General features: G+C 53.1%; 1 long non-coding RNA gene across 1 annotated transcript; it reads left to right on the forward strand.

Moving 5' to 3' along the window:
- The first annotated feature begins 1,017 nt into the window (after positions 1-1,017).
- LOC138076448 (uncharacterized) lies at positions 1,018-20,124 on the forward strand. Its single transcript, XR_011144677.1, has 6 exons — positions 1,018-1,108; positions 2,912-2,998; positions 3,550-3,676; positions 17,901-17,985; positions 18,340-18,621; positions 19,094-20,124. It is a non-coding gene; the product is annotated as an uncharacterized lncRNA (long non-coding RNA).
- Positions 20,125-22,979: the final 2,855 nt, after the last annotated feature.

Here is a 22,979-nt window from a genome sequence, read left to right on the forward strand (position 1 = left end):
CAGGGTCAAAAAAGAAGAAAGGAGAACGATTAGGAACTATTAGGAAGTAGAGAAGGCAGTGGCCGGGTGGTGCTGAAAACCTGGAAAGACACCGCGGAGGCGCTGGTGAAGTCTGCAAGCTTTTATTTTCAGGCACCCTCACTGACACACAGGCTAACCCTGGACATCCCCTAAACAGGTAAAGGGGCAATGTTTAGCTCAGGAGATAGAAAAACGTACTGTGGTTCTACAGCTTTGAACTAGGTTCATATATCTGCTTCACCACTTGTAAGATGAGTGACAACGGGCAATTCATTTACCCTGAAACTCCGTTTTCCCTTCTTCAAAGTGGAAGAAAAATATCGTATGATGGTGAGAGGACGAGATAATGCACGTAAGGCGGTTGACACAGTGCCTGGCACACAGGAAGCTCTGAACACGTAAAAGCTGTTACTTTTATGTTTGAAGCGTAGAAGTTTCAAGGAACGGTTGAACCCTTCCTAACCCAAGGAAGGGTTACAACGAGAACAATTCTAAGTGGAAGAACGGATGCTTTTGAACTGTGGGTTTGCCGAAGACTCTTGAGAGTCCCTTGGACTGCAAGGAGATCCAATCAGTCCATCCTAAAGGAGATCAGTCCTGGGTGTTCACTGGAAGGACTGATGTTGAAGCTGTAACTCCAATACTTTGGCCACCTGCTGCGAAGAGCGGACTCATTTGAGAAGACCCTGATGCTGGGAAAGATTGAGGGCAGGAGCAGAAGGGGACGACAGCGGATGAGATGGTTGGATGGCATCTCCGACTCGATGGACGTGTGTTTGGATAGACTCCAGCGATTGGTGATGAATAGGGACGCCTGGCGTGCTGCAGTTCATGGGGTCGCAAAGAATCGGACACGACTGAGCGGCTGAACTGGACTGAACTGGATTACTAGGCGCATGCGCCTGTCCGCGAGCTACTCCAAGGGCGGGCGCTGCGCATGCGCCCGAAGTTGCGCCGGGAAGCCAGCGCGGTTCGTTCCGCCCGACTCTAACATGGCGGCGCCCTCTGTCTGCCCTGAAGTGCCGTCCCGCCTGTTGCGGCCGTGACGCCCTCTGCTGCGGTGGGGTCCGGGACACGGCGGGTGAGGGTGAGCAAGCACGGGGGCCGGGGGCGTCCCAGGAGTCGGGCGGAGGCGGCAGCGGAGGCGGCGCGGAGGGCCGCCGGGGTCGGTTGTGTGTGGGAGGGGAGGGCAGTGGGCTGGGACCGGACCCCGGACTGAGGGGTCTCCGCACATCACGAGGGTGCGGGGCGCTGCCCGCCGGGCGGGGCCGAGGACACAGGCCTGCGAGGGCTTGGAGGAGCTGGCCGTGGTGGAGACCGATGCTGCGCCTGCGGGATCACTTCATTCTCTCGTTCGCTCCGCCAACGGTGGCTCAGCTCCTCGTGGATTCTGAGGGTGGAGAGAGTGACCCAGACCGGCGTCGTGGTTACAAAGTGTAGGCTGTGGAGCCAAGCAGCCGGGTTTGGATCCTGCCTTGGTGCTTGCCAACTGTGTTCTTAGGCACGTTGGTCCCTCGCCTCCTGCCTCAGTTTCTGCATCCTTAAAGAGAGCTGAGAATGAAATCTGCCTCCTAAAACGACTATAAAGGTTAAATGAGATGACAGGTGTAAAGTGCTGAGAAGGCTTGCTGGCACGAAGTAAATGCTGTGTGTGCTTGTTGCTGTTATTTTTCGCATCATCACCACCACCCAGAGCTCAGAACCTCACGTGGGAGACATCCAGAAATGTAGACAATTCTGATATGATGGAAGAAAAGCAGAAAAGCTCTTGCTCTGGAAACACCGAGTGGAGGCGCCTCACTCCGTTTAGGCGAATCCGGGAAGGCTTCTGTTCCCCAGGAAACAGAACTGAAGGATGCTTGGGGAGTGCGGGCAGAAAAGGGGAAGAGTGTTCTCAGTTGAAGATGGAATGTGTGAGAAAGCTGCGTGGGGACAGAGCTGAAAGAGGCTAGTCTGTGGTCTGGCCCTCAGGGGGCTTGTTTTGGGGAGGGGAAGCAGGCATGGGGCATGAGGTGTCCTTAGATCCGCAACCACCGATCCTGCAATGCAGTCTCCCCTGGGGAGGCTTTTAAACCTAGCTGTGGACTTGCAATTTGGGGTTAATGACTACACATGTGAGAATGAGATTTGTGGATTACAAAGGTCACTCTGGTGAAGACTAGATTAAAGGGAATGGGCCTGGAGGCCCATGAAGAGGCTATTAGAACTGTGGAGGTAAGAGATGACTATGGCCTTGAGTTGGATTAGAGGCAGAAGGTGGGGAGAGATGACCAAAGTTGGTGATGACTTAGATGGGGGATTTAGAGGCTGGGGGAGAGGTCAGGCTTGGCTCCGAGTTTTTGACTGGTGGATGTGATGCTGCTCAGTGGGATAGGGAACAGGATGGGGAGGGCGTTTAAGGAGGAAAGATACATTTTGTTTTGAACATGTCTGTAGTAAATGCCTGTAAAACATTCAGATGGAGCTGTCCCGTGGTGATCTAGCATCCATCAAAGGTCTCTACAGTTGTGGGAAGGGATGTGTCACCTGGGTGAGGGTCTGGAGCGAGAAGCTCGGGGTCTGGGACATCCCAGAGGATGCTAGTGCTGGAAGACTACTCGGGCACGGCCTCGTTGCTTTTGCTTATCAACCTTGTGCTGTCGTTGGTCAGCAGGCTTTCCTGAGCGTAGGGGGTGGGCCTGGGTGTGTCCACCTTTGTGTCCCAGCTGCCCAGCACAGGGCCTGGTGTACAGCAGCGCAGTCACAGTCCGGCGTGGCGCGTCTGAGCACTGGCTTTGTGGCGCCAGGCTCTGCGCTCAGTGCTCTGCATTTGCCTGTGCTCGGGGGACGCAGAGCAGCTCTTAGAATCCTACCGATTCTCTTCAGATTTTCCACTTGGTCTTTGATTCAGGTAATGCGCTGGAGGAGGAGAACCAAGCGGGAGTTTCCCTGGACAAGCCGTCGGAACAGAGTAGCCTGGGCTTCTTGGAAATCTGAGGTATGTCTGTTAAGACTCAAAGATGAAACAAACCAGGAGGTCAGTTTGTTTGTCCTTCTTCTCTAGGCTCACCATGATTCAACTCACCTTTTCAAGACAACTTTTTCTTTAAAAGTGTTCAGTAATGACAAAATCCTAGCTAGTTTGCTTAGGAGAATGTTGATGTTGTCCTTTTGCTGACAAAGGTCTTGCTAGGTTAATCCCTGGGCAGTGGTCACACCTTGTTTTAATTAAGTACAATCTAAAATGCTCCGAAATACAGTGACTGAAAGGAAATAGAAATCTCTTCCTGTCCCTTAACAGTCTGGACGTGTGCAGTCCAGAACTGGTCAGGGCAGCTCGCTCTGTTCTGTGAAGTGATCCAGAAGCAAGGTTCCGTTGATGACGTAGCTCTCCTTACTCAGACCCAGGCTCCTGTCTCATGGACCGAGCAGGCTGCTCTGGCTCTTGCCATTGTGTGCGCACTCCGTATGGCAGAGAGAGAAAGAGTAGCGAGCACGTGCCCTTTCCTTTTAAGGTTCTAATGTTTAAAGATGCATATTTTTCTACAGTGTGTCCCCAAACCCCCGCCTCTGGTGTACAACCAAAGGAGAAATCACGACTGTTCCAGTGCTGGAGGGAAAGCTGGCTGAGAGAACCCGTTCTGTCCCCAGCGCGACTGGGTTGCTGACTCTGATGGTAGGCCTGAGGGAAGGCCACTCACTGGTGACACAGGGTGGGGTGTGTCCCGGGCCTCTGGGCCCCGAAGGCCGGCTCCTCTGGCTTTGGGTTGTTTGTGTCGCTTGGCCCAGCGAGCCCAGGCTTGCTCACGCAGCGCTTTCTGTGCCTGGCGTGTCAGACACTGCACTGAGGCTCAGGCTGTGGAGGTCAGGGAGCTGGGTCCTGGGGTCCAGGAGCCCTTAGCCACATGGTAATCATGGTATGGGCTTCCCAGGCGGCTCAGTGGTAAAGAATCCAGCTGCCAATGCAGGAGACGCAGGAGTGACCGTGTAGGAGGAAACAGCAACCCACTCCCGTATCTCGCCTGGGAAATCCCATGGGCAGAGGAGCCCGGCAGATTACAGTCCATGGGGCCACAAAGAGTTGGACACGGCTGAGCACGTGTGGACTCACAGCTCAGTGGGAAACGCCAGAGGCCTGTCCAGAAGCGTGTGGAGCACAGGAGGATGCCGGATGTTGCACGGCTCTGTGAGCTGGTGAAGAGCCGCCGCACACCACGTGCCTCGGAGTGCGCTAGGCCCCCGCAGATCGCGCCCCGAGGCTCTGGGGTCGGGTGTGTGTCTCTGCTTCCCTGGTTAGAGGCTCTCTGTCTGAGGGCCAGTCCCTCCCTTGTTGCTCCTCAGGTTCCTCATCTGTGAAACAGTGGCAACAGTGTTGACTCCGGAGAATTGCTTTGAGTGTGACGGGAAATCAAGCATGCGGCTCACAGGGCCTGCTGTGAGCATGTCGGTGCCCTCCTGCTGCACCGTGCGGGATGGTTCGAAGCCAGAGAGACTGGTTCGGACTGCAGTCACAGAAGGCCCAAACCTCGGGGAGGCCAGGCTGTGGGCTGTCCGTCTTGAGGCAGCTTGTCCAGGTTGGACTCAGAGGAGCAGGGACTGCTCTGTGCGCTCCCCGTGTTTCTCAGGAGCTCCACCAAGCTTTCTGATTAAAGTGGTCTGTCCGGATTCTCAGAGGCTCTCCTCTGAAAGGGCTGGTGAGGGGTCCTTTGGGAAGGAAAGGATTCCCTCTGCCTGGTTAACTCCTTCAAGCTCAAATGCTTCTGGGAAACTTTCTCCCAGTCCTAGCCACCCTGCCCACCCGCTCCTCAGCTGATTTTGAGCTCCTCCTCCATGACTTCCTAGCATCCTTCTATGATCTAGCAGTACATTCTTACCCCCTGTGATGTTATGGGTTTCCTCGCCTGTCCGCCTGTGAGGCCACAAGCAGCTCACGTGCAGGCACAGGGCCTTGTCTCCCCAGGTATTCCCACTGTGTGGATCATTTCCTGGCACGGAGTTGGTGCTCAGTAAACACTGTGGAATGGATGGATGCTCAGCCAGTGGGGTTAGAGAGACCTCCAGTGTGGTGAGGGTTTGGCGTGCTGTTGATCAAGAGAGGACACGTGATGGTTTTGTTGGTATCTGTGTGTAACACGGCACGCAAACGTGGTGAACTGTGACCTAAACTATGAGAGTTTAGGTCAGAGACTGTCTCTCTGTCTTTCTGTCCTTTTCTAGTAGAGCAGTTTCTCAGCTCTGACGTGGTGCCGTTTGGGGCTTGGTGAGTCTTTGTTGTGGGGCCGTCTCGTGCACTTCAGGGTGCTGAGCAGTACTCCGGGCCTCTGCCTGCAGGTGCCAGCAGCCCCCGTCTACCTCCAGCTGTGACAAACGGAAACGTCTCCAGAGGAGGCCATGTGTCTCCTGGGGCAGAATTGCCCTCAACTGAACCTCTGAGGGCTCCCCAGATGGCTGAGTGGTAAAGAATCCACCTGCCAGTGCGGAAGAAGTGGGATCGATCCCTGGGTCAGAAAGATCCTCTGGAGAAGGAAATGGCAGCCCACTCCAGTATTCTTGCCTGGAGAACCCCAAGGACAGAGGAGCTTGGTGGGCTACAGTCCATGGGGTTGCAAAGAGTGGGACACACCAGAGCGACTAGACAACAAAAACCAACAGAGAATCTCTGGGGCACAGGATGCTGGTTAGAAGCATGAACTTCTAAGTCAAAGATACTTGAGCTGAACATAGCTGGTCCTTGTACTTACTAGCTGTGTGCCTTTGGACAAAGTACTTGACCTCTCTAAGCCTCCATTTCCTCGGGTGTGTCGTGGGAATAATGATGACCTCACGCTAGCTTTATTGGGTGGAATTATTAATGAGGTAATGTGTGTAAAATGCTTTATCTAGTCTTTGAGTCCACAGTTGGTATCTAGTCTTACCATGTGTTAGTTAGGAGAGGATGATCTCACAACAGCCTATGAGGGTCAAGAGAGCAGGCGTGCAGAGTTGGGGAAGAAGAATGCTTGGGGTAGGAAAGTGAGTGGCCCTCTCAGGTCTGACCCGGTTCCTCTCCCAGATGACTTAATGGTGTCTGTGTGTCCTTGTGTCTGGGCCCTTCTGTACACGTGTGTGTCTGTTTGTGTGTATAGGGGAGACATTTTAAAAAGCGTCACGTGGCTTGATTTTGTTGCACATAAACTGAGCCTTCGGTCTAGAATGCCGAAAGGGCAGCCTCTGTGGGCAGAGCTTCAGTTGGAACAGTTTGCCACAAAAAAGACCCAGGTGTCCCACTCTGTACCGTCCTGGAATTCCCTCGAGAACGGTGCCACATGGGTGGCAGAGGTTCTCAGACTTGGTGTGTGGCAGGGTAACTGACACTGCCAGAGGAAGGGACCCCAACCTCAGGAAATGAAAACCTCCAAGCACATTTAGTGCACAGAGCATATCATCCTAGAGACTGTAATTTACCACAATTTACTTTTGCCAGCTGCATTTTAAAATGATTGAAATAATGGAGGTCTCAAGAGTAGGCATTTTTGCAGTGAGTGATTTTAGCATTTGCTCCAGGTGTCTGGCACTCTCGGAGGTCCTCGTGGGTATCAGTAGGTTGACCTCAGTGATACAGTCATAGATGCTACAGAAAGCCTGGGCGTGGGCTGTTATGTTCACACCCGCTTGTTAGGAGAGATCAGCCTTGAGCTTCAAAGGAGGGAAGCGGAGGGCAGGGTTAGAGTTGAGAGTTGCTCACTCGAGTCTGAAGAGCAGTGTGCAGTTCCTGCAGGGAGTCTGCCGAAAGCAGCCCTGGTGGGTTCGTTGTCACAGCAGAAATGCACTCAGCTTCTGGTCTTGAAAGGTCTGGCAGTAGAACCTGCTCTCCCTACCCCACCCACCCCATTTCCTCTACTGACCCGATTCATCTAAGCAGCGCCTTTCCTGTCCTGAGTGGAAGGCTCCAGGGCCCAGTGGGAAGCTGTCTCCAGCTCAGGAGCCTGGCTGAGGTTCATCTTCGTAGTCTCAGGGCTGGGTGGGCCCCTGTCAGGGACTTTCCTGGTTGAGTGTAACTCAGTCAGCTGCCCAAGTTAATGCTTCAAATCATGGCTTAAAGTCAGAAATAACATCAGTTAATTTTGTAAGCTGTCTTGTTAAATATTGACTAGATACAAAAGAATATCCTAAAAAGCCTTTTGATGAAAGTGAAAGTGGAGCGTGAAAAAGTTGGCTTAAAGCTCAACGTTCAGAAAACAAAGATCGTAGCATCTGGTCCCATCACTTCATGGAAAATAGATGGGGAAACAGTGTCAGACTTTATTCTCTTGGGCTCCAAAATCACTGCAGATGGTGACTGCAGCCATGAAATTAAAAGACACTTACTCTTTGGGAGAAAAGTTATGACCAACCTAGGCAGCATATTAAAAAGCAGAGATATTACTTTGCCAACAAAGGTCTGTCTAGTCAAGGCTATAGTTTTTCCAGTAGTCATGTATGGATGTGAGAGTTGGACTATAAAGAAAGCTGAGCACCGAAGAACTGATGCTTTTGAACTGTGGTATTTGAGAAGACTCTTGAGAGTCCCTTGGACTGCAAGGAGATCCAACCAGTCCATCCTAAAGGAGATGAGTCAGGAATATTCATTGGAAGGACTGATGTCGAAGCTGAAACTCCAAAACTTTGGCCACCTGATGCTGGGAAAGATTGAAGGCGGGAGGAGAAGGGGACAACAGAAGATGAGATGGTTGGATGGCATCACCGACTCAATGGACATGAGTTTGAGTAAACTCCGGGAGTTGGTGATGGACAGGGAGGCCTGACATGCTGTGGTCCATGGGGTCACAAAGAGTCGGACACGACTGAGCGACTGAACTGAACTGATATATATCGTGTGACACACGCTGACTCCCCACTCAAAAACTCGAGTCTTGGGGAAAGCTGTTGCTTTGGAGATGAACGGCTTGGTAATAGCCACTCTCCCCACTGGGAATCAGGCAGTCCCAACTACAGAGCCAGACTGGGACTACTGCACGGCTAAAGGAAGACGGGGTCAGAGTCGTTTTGTCAGAGGTGTTCTTGAAGGACTCAGGCAAGCGCGTGCCAAGACTTTAACCTCTGCCGAATTGGCAGACACAGAGCAGGAGGAGAGGGAAGCTCCTGGTAAATTCCTAGATAGACTGAGGGAAGCCCATCGCAGACTCACTAGGATTGATCCTGGAAGTGAAGAGGGGAGAGTGACAGGCAGACAGATTAAAAGGTAGGTTCTCACTCAGCCGCTCCAGATGCCCGCCGTAAGCTATTAGAGCAGGCGTACGGACCAAAGCAGTCTTCAGATCATCTGTTGCCTCTGGCTCGAACAGTCAATTACAGCAGCGAATATGAGGGAAGAAAGAAAGGCAGAGAAAGATAAGGGAACAGCGGGAAGCCCTTGTTATGTCTGTCAGAACCGTTCTTAAACAGCCTGAGAAAAATTTCCGGAGGGACCCAGGTGAAAAGGGATGGGCTTGCTATTACCGTGGGAAGGTGGGGCACCTCAAGTGGGATTGTCCTCAGGTGTCTAACCACCCCCGGCTCCATGTCTGGTCTGCAAGGGACCACACTAGAGTAAAGACTGCCCCCAGAGGCATAGGTTTCAGGGACCTAGGTTTCAAGAAAACCAGGACTGAAGGTGCCCGGGGGTCCCCACACAAGCTCCCTTTCTAATTACATCTGAGGAACCCCGGGTATTAATAACTCTGGGGGCAAATCCATCGGTTTCCTTTTGCACACTGGGGCAACTTACTCTGTGCTCGCGAAGCCCCGGCCCACTTTCTTCCCGATCCGCTTCCACAGTGGGACCATCAGGACGAGCCAAGCGCCATTATTTCAGTCGTCTCTAAGCTGCAGCTGGGACTCTGTGCTATTTTCACACGAGTTTCTGATCGTGCCAGAGTCTCCCTCACCCCTTATGGGGAGGGATATGCTGAGCAAGGTCCATGCCTCTGTTTTCATGAATATAGTGCCCTCCCTTTCTCTCCCATTAATTGAACAAAATGTAAATCCTAGAATGTGGGCTGATGGAAAATCTGTGCGTCGAGCACAAAATGCTGTTCCTGTATTTGTTAAGCTCAAAGACCTGCACTTATTTCCACATCAAAAGCAGCATCCACTGAAACCTGAGGTTAAGGAAGGGTTAAAACCCATCATCAAGAATTTAAAGGAGCAGGGACTATTAATTTCCTGCAACAGTTCATGCAACACTCCTATTTTGGGTATGGAGAAGTCAAATGATAAGTGGAGACTAGCTCAAGATTTACCAGTAATAAATGAGGCTGCGGTTCCTTCATACCCCGTGGTGCCTCATCCTTATTTATACTCTATTGTCTGAAATCCCTAAACGAGCCACATATTTCTCAATATGCTTTCTAGAATTGAGCCTATACTAACTCATCCCCTGCCTATGACTTTAAGACAACTGAGAGGCTTTTTGGGAATCACGGCTACTGTCGCATTCGGATCCTGGGTTGTGGGGAGCTTGCCCGGCTTTTATAGGAACTTATAACTGAAACTCAACAGGCCCAAACCGACAGACTGGTGTGGTCTCCAGATACAAGGCTTTAAGGCTCTTCAGACTGCTGTCCTGCAAGCTCCTGCTTGAGCTCGCCTACAGGGTCAGACTTTAATTTGTTTGACACTGAAAGAAAAGGTAAGGCCTTGGGAGTTTTGACACAACCCTGAGGACCTCACCAGCAGCCTACAGGAGTAGAATCTTAAACTCTGAAGTTAATATTTGAGTGACAGACATTTGGCTTCTTAAATATCAGTCACTGTTGTTAGAAGGACCAATAGCTAAGCTTAAAGTTTGTGGGAACTTAAATCCTGCCACTTTCCTTCCTGAGAAGGAAAATGAGACACCTGATCACTACTGGGGACAATCCCAATTTCTAACTTTAAACTATGCAGCTCGGGAAGACCCCATTAGACAATCCTGACATGAAAATATTTACAGATGGCAGTTCTTTGGTTTGGGATGGGAAGCGGGTTATGCCATGGTGACAGCTATAAACAGGTTTTAGAAGCCAGGTCCCTCCCCCAGCGAACGAGTGCTCAGTTAGCGGAGCTGGTGGCTCTGACCCGAGCTCCAGAGTTAAGCAGAGAGCGCCAAGTAAATATCTACACGGATTCTAAGTATGCTTGTTTGGCTTTACATGCTCATGGTGCAGTATGGAAAGAAAGACAGTTTAAAACGGCAACAGGAGAACCTATTAAGTATTTGAGAGACTGCTGTGCATTGCAAAGGGCACAGGGATGGGAGTTACGCAGCTGAAGGTAATCAGCTGGCTGACCGTCAAGCCAGAAGAGTGGCGCCTGACGAAACCCCTTCACTGCAGGTGCATTTGATCTGGGCAGGTCCTGTGGACCAGGACAAACCACAATACACTGAGGAAGAATCAGATTTGAGAGAAGAGGAGCCAAGGTTACTGGTAAAGGATGGCTACAGTCCGGGGATGGACGATTAATAACTCCTAAAAGTGCTCAGTGGAAAATTCTTAAGGGTTTACACCAGAGGTTTCATTTAGGTGTTGAAAGTACTTACCAGACGGCTTCTCGTTTGTTTGAAGGTAGAAATATAATGAAAACGTTAAAGAGCATTATCAAAAGATGTGAGGTTTGTTAGAAAAATTACTCAGAGACTGGAAAACTAGCCAAATCTGGGTGACAAGGAAGTGGAAAATACCCTGGAGAGGAAAATACCCTGGAGAGGAAAATACCCCGGAAAATTGACTTTACTCATATGCCAAAAGCAAATGGATATTCTTGCTTCCAAGTTTGGGTGGATACTTTTACTAGATGGGTTGAAGCTTTTCTCCGTCATAGTGAACAGGCTAAGGAGGTTATAAGGATTTTAATCCTTGAAATTACCCCCAGGTTTGGGCTGCCACAGAGTCTTCAGAGTGACAATGGCTCCGCCTTTAAAGCTGCTGTAACTCAGGGATTGTCAAAAGCTCTAGGAATAGAATATCACTTACCCTGTTCCTGGAGGCCCCAATCCTCAGGAAAGGTTGGAAAAGGTAATGACATTATTAAGAGACCTCTGCGCAAATCAGCTCAAGAGACTCAGGACCAGTTGGCTTAAAGTTCTACCCTTAGCCTTAATGAGGGCTTGAACTGCCCCCCAAAGGAGGGACTGTCCCCCTTTGAATGTATTTATGGAAGGCCTTTCTTATGCGCAGACGTTGTTATAGACCCTGAAGCACTGAAATTAACTAATTATGTAACTCAGCTCTCAGCTTTTCAACAGACATTAAAAGAACTCCGAGAGGGGACTTCTGACCCCGCCTCTGAGTCAAGCAAGCCTCTATTTGAGCCGGGAACCGAGGTCCTTATAAAAACACTGGGGTCTGGGGCGCATCCCTCGAGCCCCTCCGGGCAGGCCCTTACCAGGTTGTTCTTTCTTCTCCCACAGCTGTCAGGGTGCCAGGAACTGATTCGTGGGTGCATCACACTCGAGGAGAGAGGTGGCACCCTGGCCAGAACCAAGTGATGTCATTTTATGTCTTTCCTTTCTATGCTGGGACTTTGTACTTTTCAGGTGGGCCTGATAATCTCCTTCTGCTGACTCCAAAAGTCCTGAGTCGGCCGTTTGACCCTTAAGACAGTGCCGTCCTGTCCTGGGCTCACTCCTACGCTGCATTCCACAGTCGGTCTAACTGCTGGGTCTGCGGAGCACTCCCCTCTTCATCGGTGGAAGGCTTCCCCTGGTGGACGTCTCCACTTCAAGGAAAAGACTTTCTCTAAGTCTGCGAACACCTTTGGCAACAACAATCATATGTGATGCCCCTTCTTCATCTGATGACTTCTCACCGTTGTAAAGTGGACTGGTGTAACACTTCGTGCCTCAGCTATGGACGTAATGTGACTTACCGTCGCTGATTGTCCTGTTCTCGCTGTTTGCGCCCTGCATCTGTAACTGTGTAGCTGGATTTGTTTCTAGGTGCATGAAAGCTTTTAAGTTACAAATGGTTGCTCAATCTCCTGCCACTGCGCAGCTTCCTCCAGCTGCTCCTCCAACTACTGCTGGGGGCCCCTGGATCGGAGACCCTGAATATGAGGGTTAGGAGAATATGTTGCCTCACCAATTCAGAGATGATGCCCCTTTGCTTAGGCGACGTAATCCTCCTAAAAGAAAAGGGGGACCGAGAGGGTAACCGGCAGGAAGGCCAGGGGTCTCCAAACGGAGGAAACGGGCTGCACGCACCAGACGCTTTTTCTCTCCTAAGCGGCAGGAGGAGGCAAACTGCAAGTGTCAGGTTTGGGGCGTCCCTGGGGCTCAGCTGGCGAAGGATCCCCTGCGAGGCGGGAGGCCCCGGTTCGATCCCTGGGCTGGGAAGATCCTCTGGAGAAGGGAAAGGCTGCCCACTCCAGTACTCTGGCCTGGAGAATTCCATGGACTGTATAGTCCATGGGGTCACAAAGAATTGGACACGACTGAGTGACTTTAAATATAAATGTAAAATATAAAGTTAAAAAGAGGTTTGTTTTAAAGTCTGTGTTGCCGTGATGACACCTGGTTCCACCTGAACTTTCCTCAAACCTTGAGCTAACCAACGCACTTTTCTTACAGAAATGTTTTTCTAAGCTATGTTAATGAACTGTGTATTTACCCTAGGCTCTGTCTTCAAGTCAGTGCCCCCTGAGACTCAGAACTGACTTGACAAGCCAGTGTGTTCTACTCCTGCACGTGTCCTCTCAAGCTGTGCTAATGAGACCACGTTTCTGCTTGGAAACCTGTCTTTCTTCAAGATTCGTGTGGACCGTTCACGGCCCGGGACGCCTCACCTGGCGCCGGTGCTGGCTCAGCGCGTGTCGTGGGCGGGGCCTGGCGCCAGCCTCTGAGTTTTGAGACATTTCCTTTCTCTAATCAGCAGCCTGCTAGTAGCTATGTATCACCTGGCTAAAGACTAGCAGGGGCACTCTTTCTGCCCCTTTCTGATGTCTGTGTCAGAAGCTTTCTCTATTTCTTTTGTACTTTAATAGAAGGTAATGGCAACCCACTCCAGTACTCTTGCCTGGAAAACCCCATGGGCAGAGGAGCCTGGTGGGCTGCAGTCCATGGGGTCGCGAAGAGTCAGACATGACTGAGTGACTTCACTTTCACTTTTCACTTGCATGCATTGGAGAAGGAAATGGCAACCCACTCCAGTGTTCTTGCCTGGAGAATCCCAGGGATGGGGGAGCCTGGTGGGCTGCTGTCTGTGGGGTTGCACAGAGTTGGACACGACTGAAGTGACTTAGCAGCAGCAGCAGCAGCAGCAGAAAGAAGGCAATGGCACCCCACCCCAGTACTCTTGCCTGGAAAATCCCATGGACGGAGGAGCCTGGTGGGCTGAAGTCCATGGGGTCCCTAAGAGTCGGACACGACATTAGCGACTTCACTTTGACTTTTTCACTTCCATGCACTGGAGAAGGAAATGGCAACCCACTCCAGTGCTCTTGCCTGGAGAACCCCAGGGACGGGGGAGCCTGGTGGGCTGTCGTCTCTGGGGTCGCACAGAGTCGGACACGACTGAAGTGACTCAGCAGCGGCGGCAGTGGACCTATTAACACGCATGGATTGGAAGAGAGTCTGTTGATCACCGATTTATTATCATTGGAGAACTAGCATCTGTTCTCTATTTCGCTGTAAATTTTGTCGTTAGAGCACTAATAAGCATTATTAAAAGTAACCTGCTGAAGTGTAAGAGTCTTAGTCAGAAATGGAGAGTAATGTATCTCCTTAAGACTCAGGGAAGGTGCTCTAGCTCTCCCATCAGCACAGGAAGTTGAAATTCAGCTTAAACTATTTCCCGAACAATTTGCTTACAGGACATGAACACTGTCATTAAGTAGCACACAAGCATTCAAAATTGAGGCCATAAAAGCAAACAGTGCTGTTTGCTTGGAGAATTATATCCCTTCTACATATATCAGTACAGTACTATGGTTTATTATAGTACTTTAATAAACATGGTAATTTTAATTTAAATATTCATTACATGATATGTAAAATCATGAATGATCTGATGTGTATAAGTATGGATATAAACCAGTTGATATTGCAGAAGACATTGAACAGCCCAATCCACTCTAGATTCCAGCTGGTATTCGCTTTTACAGGGTCGTTGGAGTCATTAATGCTCTATGAGAGCCGCGTGTATCTATCACATGTAACATATTAAGTCAGATCATCTGTGGTCGACATGCTTAGCATTGCTGATAATCAGAGCTTAATTATGAAGATGTGGAAAGTCCACGTCCATTTGCCCCAAAATATGCCTCTTAATGTCTGGCCCATGCTCCCTGTGGATTTCTATAAATGAACTGTATGTGATATCTGGTCCTTACTTCAGGGCCATCTCACGTAAAATCATCTACTTTCCCCCTTAAATAAGACATCACGATGAGCTTAGGCCTAACCCACCATGCTCACACAAGTGGTTTCATGCATTTGCTATTTTTTAATTTTGGGGAGTTTTGGGAGTCAGCTATGGATACTTTGGCCACCTGATGTGAAGAACTGACTCATTTGAAAAGACCCTGATGCTGGGAAAGGTTGAAGGTGGGAAGAGAAGGGGATGACAGAATGACATGGTTGGATGGCATCACCGATTCAATGGACGTGAGTTTGAGTAAACTCCGGGAGTTGGTGATGGACCGGGAGGCCGGGCGTGCTGCAGTCCATGCGGTCGCAAAGAGCCGGACACGTTTCAGATAAATAGTCTGTTTATGTGTTTCCATGCACAGACAACCACATACACACAGTGGACTATTACTGAGCCGTAGAGTAGGATGAAGTAATGCCTTTTACAGACACATGGAGAGGGACCTAGAGACTCTCAAGCTAAGTGAAGTCAGAGAACGACGCATGTCCTGCGGCATCAGTCATACGTGGAATGAGCGTTGAAACCATGATACTAGTGAGCTCAGCCATGAAGCTGAGGCGGACTCGCAGAAATAGGGAACGTATGGTCACCGAAGGGAAAGGCAGGGGTCACCGAAGGGCAAAGGCGGGGGTCACCGAAGGGAAACGCGGGGGTCACGGAAGGGCAAAGGCGGGGGTCACGGAAGGGCAAAGGCGGGGGTCACGGAAGGGCAAAGGCGGGGGTTAATTCGGAGCTTGGGCTTCTTAGCAGATGCATGCTACTACACATGAAAGGAGCCACCAGGACCTTCTGTGTAGTGTGGCGGCGGTGGTTTACTCGCCAAGTTGTGTCCGACTCTTGTGACCCCGTTGACTGTAGCCCGCCAGGCCCCTCATTTCATGGGAGTCTCCAGGCAAGGATACTGAAGTGGGTTGCTGTTTCCTTCTCTAGGGAATCTTCCCGACCTAGGAATCAAACCCAGGTCTCCTGCATTGCAGGCAGACTCTTTAGCGGCTGAGCTGTGAGGGAAGCCCCCTGGATAGTATAGGGAACTATATGATACCTTGTGATGGTGTGTAGTGGAACAGAGTCTCAGAAGGAATATATGAGAAAGAAATGGAGAGACAGCCATTGTGCCAACGCCTGGGGCCACCGTAGCACTGCTCAACACGCGCTTAGACACGCCACGGAAACGCTCGCGCCAGTAAGTGCCCTGTCACTGACCAGTTACACGTGGTTCCTTATTCTCCGCAACTACTCCAGCATTTACTTGTAGACTTTTTAATGATGGCCATTCTGACAGCTGTGAGGTGGTATCGCTAAAATTTATATTTTCTTTTCTTCTGAGTAAATGTCAAAACTATGGACTGTCTGTCTCTTTGAGCATTGCGTATCTAAGTACTTGATTAGTACATTTCAAAAGCTAGGTCGTAGTTCTAATAACTTGGGTTAGAAAAATAAGGGCAATATATTAGTTTTTTTTTTTTTTCTAAAAGAAATCCCTACGCTGCTTTGCGTATTTCCTGTACGTGTTTGCATAGGAGGGGGAACAAGGAGGAAAGGAGGAAGGAGGAAAGGAGGACTTCTTTTCTCTAAGCCCTCTGTGGGACTTAGTTTCAGTACATCTGTCTGATCCCGGTGTTTCTGAGCAGTATAAGGTGATTCGCCGTGGTGGGTGTGATTGGCCTCGTTTTAGGAGGTAGTCACTCCAGTCCTCCTGCCTGGAAAATCCCATGGGCGGAGGAGCCTGGTGGGCTGCAGTCCACGGGGTCGCGAAGAGTCGGCCACGACCGAGCGACTTCCCTTTCCCTTTCACGTGGAGTGTGCTTCCACTTGCTCTTGGACTTTGAACAGTGTGAGTAGGACGTGCCTCTTGAAATTGGTTTGAGATCTTTTTTTGATGATTTTCCTAGGGACGTTACTTGAAGGGCGGGTGTCATTTACAGCCTCTCAGGCCTTTTGAATAAAACTAGGCTTCCCTGGTGGCTTAGTTGGTAAAGAATCTGCCTGCTATGAGGGAGACCCGGCTTCGATCTCCGGGTCGGAAAGTTACCCTGGAGAAGGAAATGGCAACCCACTCCAGTATTCTTGCCTGGAAAGCCCCATGGACAGAAGAGCCTGGCGGGCTACAGTCCATGGGGTCTCAAAGAGCTGGACACGACTGAGCTGCTAAACCGCCACAGGCCTTTTGAATAGTAAGACTCCGTGAGAACTGGTTTTAAAGTTGTTCTACTGGATGTAGCCACAAGGTGGCAGCAGTTCTTCGTGCTCAACTCTGGTTCCATGGACAAGCAGAGCCTCAGGGAAAATCCTATATGTGGACTGTCAATTAGAGTGAAATCCTTTGATTTCTGACTCATTGGAAAAGGCCCTGATGCTGGGAAAGATTGAAGGCAGCAGGAGAAGGGGGTGACAGAGGATGAGATGGTTGGACGGCATCACCAACTCGATGGCCATGAGTTTGAGCAAGCTCCGGAGTTGGTGATGGACAGGGAGGCCTGGTGTGCTGCAGTCCGTGGGGTCGAAAAGAGTCGGCCACGACTGAGCGACTGAACTGGGCCAGGAGAAACACAGACACCCAAAGCTTTGGCGTTCTGCCTTACCCTTGATCCACAAGACATGTCCTAACTCCTCTTGCCTGGGTCGGGAAGATCCCCTGGAGAAGGAAGTGGCAACCCACTCCAGTGTTCCTGCCTGGGAAACCCCACTGACAGAGTAGCCTGGCGGACCACAGTCCATGGGGTCACAGAGAGCTGAGCGAGCCAGAGCACACAGGCGGTGCGGGAAGCACAGACCTGGGTCGGCAGCACACGTGAGGCAGAGCGTCGAAAGTCTCAGCACCTGTGAGTTCCTGATGCCCAGCCCAGTGCGCCATGAGTGCAGAGAAAGTGCTCCTATGTCTCACGCAACCTGGGGAGCTCAGGGGAAGGTTTCGCTGCCCACACTGAGGGGCAGGCCGGACGCTCACCTTGGTGTGTAAATACATAAAGCCCAGGTGCTGCTGCTGCTAAGTCGCGTCAGTCGTGTCCGACTCTGTGCAACCCCAGAGACGGCAGCCCACTAGGCTCCTCTGTCCCTGGGATTCTCCAGGCAAGAACACTGGAGTGGGTTGCCATTTCCTTCTCCAATGCATGCAAGTGAAACGTGAAAGTGAAGTCGCTCAGTCGTGTCCGACTCTTAGGGACCCCACGGACTGCAGCCCACCAGGCTCCCCCGTCCATGGGATTTTCCAGGCAAGAGCACTGGAGTGGGCTGCCATCGCCTTCTCCAATGCATGAAAGTGAAATTGCTCAGTCGTGTCCGACTCTTAGGGACCCCATGGACTGCAGCCCACCAGGCTCCCCCGTCCCTGGGATTCTCCAGGCAGGAGCGCTGGAGTGGGTGCCATCGCCTTCTCTGAAGCTCAGGTGAGTCCATGCTAAATGTTATGTTCTTGAGCTATTGACTTTTATTGTTCACTTTGTGGTTCTAGTAACTATTTGCTCCAGGAAAAACATAAACAATTCTGAATAATGTACATTGGATTTCTGATCAGCTATATCTTCTGAAATTCAGTCTCTCTGATGGCTCCATGTGGCTTCTGAAGGGAGAAAATTGTGAGCACACAGAGAATCACTTCGACCCGCATCCTAGTAAACAGGTGAGGCCAGTGAGAGTGTAAAGGGAAAACAGACCACTGCAGGTCCTGGAGATGGGCCAGTCTCCTCCCATCCCCAGCAGCATGTTAAAGGGCATAATTCAGGGCTGAGGTTAAGGGTTCCATCTCCCGTCTGTCTCCTTGGAAGCAGGGAATCAGTCTCTCCTGTGAAAGGTACACTCTGGAATCTGAGGCCTGAGGGTGGAGGGCTGCAGGCCCAAACATCAAAGTGGCTAACCAAGTTAGCACGATGATTTTCAGCACGTGAGCTGGGTATTTTGAGTATGTCGTCTGTCGCCTGCGTGGTGTAATGTCGATCTGTTAATGTCTCTGTTTGATCTCGGTCAACTTAAACAGGTCTGCCTGGACGTGGAGCATTGTCCAGCGAGAAACCTCAGCATAAAACTTCACAAACCACTTTGAACACATTGAAACACTGTGGGCTCCGGGGATGCCTGGACTCCCCAAAACTGGAAAAGGCAGGAAGGAGCCTGGGGGAGCCTCTGGAGGGAGCGCTGTGCTGGGACACCCTGACCTCAGACGTCTGGTCTCCAGGACTGACCGGGGGCAGGCTTCTGTTACTCCAAGCATCTGTGTGTGGTCGTTTGTCTCCACCGCCCCAGAAAGCTCATGCAGCTGGTGGGTAGCTCCCAGTCCTGCTCTAAAGCCTCCTGCCCACTAGGGGCAGCCCCCTGCGCCTGTGCTGTCTGCACCCACCACGAGGTTCATGCTGAGCGCTGGTTCCCCTGCTGGCACTGGCGTTTTGGAGGCTGTGGGCAGACACCGCCATGTGCCCAGCCTCCAGCCGGGTGCCAAGTCTTTATTCGCTTTCCCGAGGGGACAGGGTGGGGGTGACTGTCCGGGCTCCGCCCTTCATTGCTGGGGGAAGAAGCACCCAGACACCCTCGAGGGACGGGGCCGGAAGGTGGTGAGTGACCGGCTCAGGGCCCCTCCCCCGGGCAGCCCCACTGCGCCCTGAGGCGCGTCTCAGCTGTGAGCACCCGGCCTGTGGGAGCCGGGAGCCTCCCAGCAGATCCCGAGGGGAGGCGGCCCCGCAGACCCCGCCCCTTCCGCCAGGTCTAGTAGGGGGCGCCCCTTCTCGCCACTACAGGAGCGGTTCTGGAGCTGATCTGTGAGTGGTTCTGGGGTTTGCAGGCGGAGCCCGTTGCTGTGCCCCTCCTCCCCACGTGAGCCTCTAGAGCAAGCTGTCTGCCCTGCGGCCTGAATGCCCCCCCGCCCTGCAGGATTCTCGGGAAATGATCGAGGGTGCTGTAGCAGCATCTGAATCCTCCTTTAGCAGGGGTGTCCTTGTTCTCAACCCTTTAACCTTGTTCACCCCTTTCACAGGATGTAACGAAAGTCTTTAAGGTCAATGGTCTAGAGAGAAGAGAGGAAGCTAGGAACAAAACCGGATGGAACCAGCTGGGACCACAGTGGTGGTGAATCTGACTTCTGGCAGACCCGAGTCTCATTTTGTGGTGTATTATTGATGTAGGGGATAGATGTAGGGGATAGATGGGCTCTAGATTAGACATTTATAACTGGCCTCTTGTTTGCATTTCATGGAACATGAAGAAGTGGTCTTCAGGCTGGATGCTTACAACTGTTAGCATTTCTGAGAGAAGGGAGAGGTGGGCTTCAGTCTAGGCATTTGCAGTCAGCCTCCTGTTTGCCCTCTGAAGTGGAATAACAGCAGAGAGTAACTAGCCAGCGTTCGTCCCTTATAAACACCTTAAGGTAATAGTCATGGCGAGGACGGGGAGAGGGCGGCAGCCTGTGTGATAAAGGGCTCGGGGATCTCTGCCCAAGACTTCTGGGACGCGGGGGCCGCTGCACACGCACGGGAAGGCTCTCGGGTCAGAACTCAGGGGAGGGTGCCAGGCCATGTGTGTCCTGCTCCTCCCAGAAGCCTTCACTGCGCGGTCCATCCTGCCTGAGGGCTGAGTGTGCACCCAGGGGAGGGTCCCGGGGCCGGTCAGGTGTGGGATGAGAAACCAGGTAATCGGCCTGAAGGACGACAAAGACCCGGAAGAACTGCCCTAAATGACTGACTGCCATAAATGGCCGCCTCTTTGCTGCGCTCCCCCTCGCTGGGGACACCCACACCGTCCCCCTGCCTTGCTTCTGTCTTAGCCATTCCTCTGTGTGCTCTCCCGCTTGTGGCTACGCTGTGTCCCTAATAATAAAATTTACATCTGCATTTACAGTTTCGGCCTCCATGGTAAAAACATTCTTCACGGAGGGCAAAGATCTGGGGAGACATAGCTCCTGGCCTCTAGCCCCTGCTGGTGTGGTGGCTAGGATTCCTGGTTTGCATCCAGGCTTCCCAGGCTCCATTCCTGGGCAGGGAATTAGCTCTCACTTGAGGTCGCTGCTCGCTGCTAACTTGATCATTATAAGTGATACACCAACCACTGGCCATGACTGAACATGAAGAGCCAAAAAAAGGTAGGAAGGAGGAGGCACCCCACTGACTCGGAGAGCCCCGCCCTTCCGCCGAAGCTGTGAGCTTTGTCCCCGCTCCTCCATTCTTTGGCCTCTGAGCAAGGCCTGTGCTGTGTCGGCCTCAGCTTTGGTTTCATAGTCGCCTACTTGAACCTTCCCTGTGGAGGCAGAGCCCCGGCCAGGCTAGGGCCCGAGCAGGGCCCGAGCAGGGCCCATGGACTGGCCTGGTGGCAGTCTGCAGGGGGCGGTGGTCTCTGCCTGGGGGCGGGGAGGGAGCACCTACATCGCAGTACCGCCCCCGGGGCCTGGCCTGCGCTCTCGTCCTGCCCCGACGCCACCCGACGGTCTGCCTCGGTGACGGTCTGCCTCGGTGACGCGGGCTGCCGGGCGTGTGGTCAGGAGGGATCCAGAAGCAGCAGCTGGAGCCAGGTCAGCCGTGCCTCCTCACGGGCGGTGGGTGTCCTGGGGGTCAGGACTTGGCGTGCAGAAAACACGCAGAGCCGTAGAAGCTCATATGCGCTGTGGGCTTGAAACCCACGTGCAGGGCAGGCACTCCCACTGGACCCTGCTCAGAAGCTTGTGCACGGGTGACGGCCACACCAGTGCTTCCTCGCCAAGTGCTCCAGGCCTCCCTGGTGGGCACAGCTGGACCCACACCCCGTGAGCTCCCCGACCCCGAGCCTTAAGGGCCAGTGCTGGCAGGGCCTGGGGATGGGAGCGACCACTCTACCAACCACCAGGCCCAGCCCGCCCCAGGCTCTGCTGCAAGTCTGCTCTCCGGGTCCTGCAGACAGGCCTGCAGGAAACAGGGGCCGCGAGTCCCGTCCTGATGGTGTGCTGTGGGATTTCCATGAGGCCCCTTCCTGCGCTGCTCTGAGCAAATGACTCATCAGTCCAAGCTACCATCAGCCCCCAAGCAGACTGAGAGGCTGAGGCTCTGAGAAGCCAAGGGACCCATCCAGAAGGACAGATGTGCGGCCGTGGAGCAGGCTGTGCGCCCCCCTCCCAGGGCTAGTGCCCACTCCCAGCAGCTTCACATGTGCCCCCTCACGCCCTCCCCGGGCGGCTCCAGAGCCTCCTCTTAGGGGGACTCAGCGCCTTTTGCCAGGACTCCTGCTCACCCCGTGTCTGGGGCATCCGGAAGGCCGCCCCTCTGAGGCGGGTTCCGTCACCGTCAGCAGGGCTGCTTTCCTGGGCCACACTCACCGCCAGCTCGCCCACTCCCCCTCAGACCACAAAAGCCCCCTCGGGCCCCGCGCCCCTTGGCTCTGCCTGGGCGCTCACTCCCCTCCGGCCTGGCCCTTCCCTCTCACAGCCCCTGCAGGGTCTCCGGGAGCTCCCACCACCCGGGGCAGGCTGTCTGCTGTCCTGGGGAGGCCCCATGGGGTCAGGTGCAAGAAGCAGCAGGTTCCTGTGGGGGCCCCCACTCAGCACAGCGGCCAGCACCACCTCCAGCCGTCCTCACTCTGGATGGGCCCAGGAGGGTTCGGGGCCCCGCTGTGTGCTGGTTCTCATCTCGCAGCGCTGCCTGTGGGCGAGTCGCCAAGCTACTCTGTGCCTGCTGCACAGAGGGGGCGCTCATTCACACACCCCTCCCAGGAGCACAGGGTTCTGCTGGGCAGGCTCCTCCAAGGGTACGGGGCTCACCTGGGCAGGTACCCACAGGGCTCAGCACCCAGGAACCGAGTACAGGGCCCTCACTGCAGAGCACCCCCAGTCCACCTGTTGGTCAGGTCTGACTCTGAGCCCCTCAGAGCAGGACCTGAGCTAACAAACAGCTGCTCCTGGACAGGGCAGTGACCCTGGGCTTCACTACACAGCCTCCTTCCACCGAGTCTTCCAGAGACTTCCACTGCACCCGGGCACTGAGCCCTGTCTCCACACCCCACCCCTCCTCTCCCTGACTCGTGGGTTCCCCTCATTAGGAGAGGGTCTTCTTGAAATTACCTCCCACTCATAGGCCAGATAAAATGATTAGAAAACAAGCCAGAGCTCCAGCCCCATGTCTGTCCTGACCCCCAGGACCCACCCCTGTTCCTTGCACCTGGCAGGCACATCAAGGCCCCTTTCTGCAACTGTGAGCCCCGATGGGGGAGGGTTGGCTGACCTGACCCCCGGCCAGCCCTTCCAGGTGAGCCTGGGTGGGTGTCAGAGCGCCTGCAGGTAGACTCGACGCATTCTCTGTGGGCCGTGCGGGCTGGGCTGGCGAGACGGCCTTGGGGTTGCTGTTTGTGATCAGGCCTTCTCTAGACCAAGTAAGGAAGCGGTGTGTCACCTGCGCCTGCTGTTGGACGTCTCCCCAGGCGGGGGCCGGGGGGCGGGGGTGAGGAAGCCAGAGAAGAGGCGGTGGAGCAGGACTGGAGAGGCAACTCAGGGAGGGGACGGGAAGCTTCCCAAAGAGCCCCGGGTCGGGACCACCTCGGCAAGCACGCTGTCGCTGGGGCGGCCCCAAGCCCTTCCCTCCAGCCTGTGAGGTCTTCGCTCATATCCGGGTGTTTTACCTGGGAATGGTGGATGAGGTTCAGGAGCAGCTAGCCTGGGGCTCGGCCAAG

Source organism: Capricornis sumatraensis, chromosome 3 (assembly GCF_032405125.1).
Source record: "Capricornis sumatraensis isolate serow.1 chromosome 3, serow.2, whole genome shotgun sequence".
Lineage (NCBI taxonomy): Eukaryota > Metazoa > Chordata > Mammalia > Artiodactyla > Bovidae > Capricornis > Capricornis sumatraensis.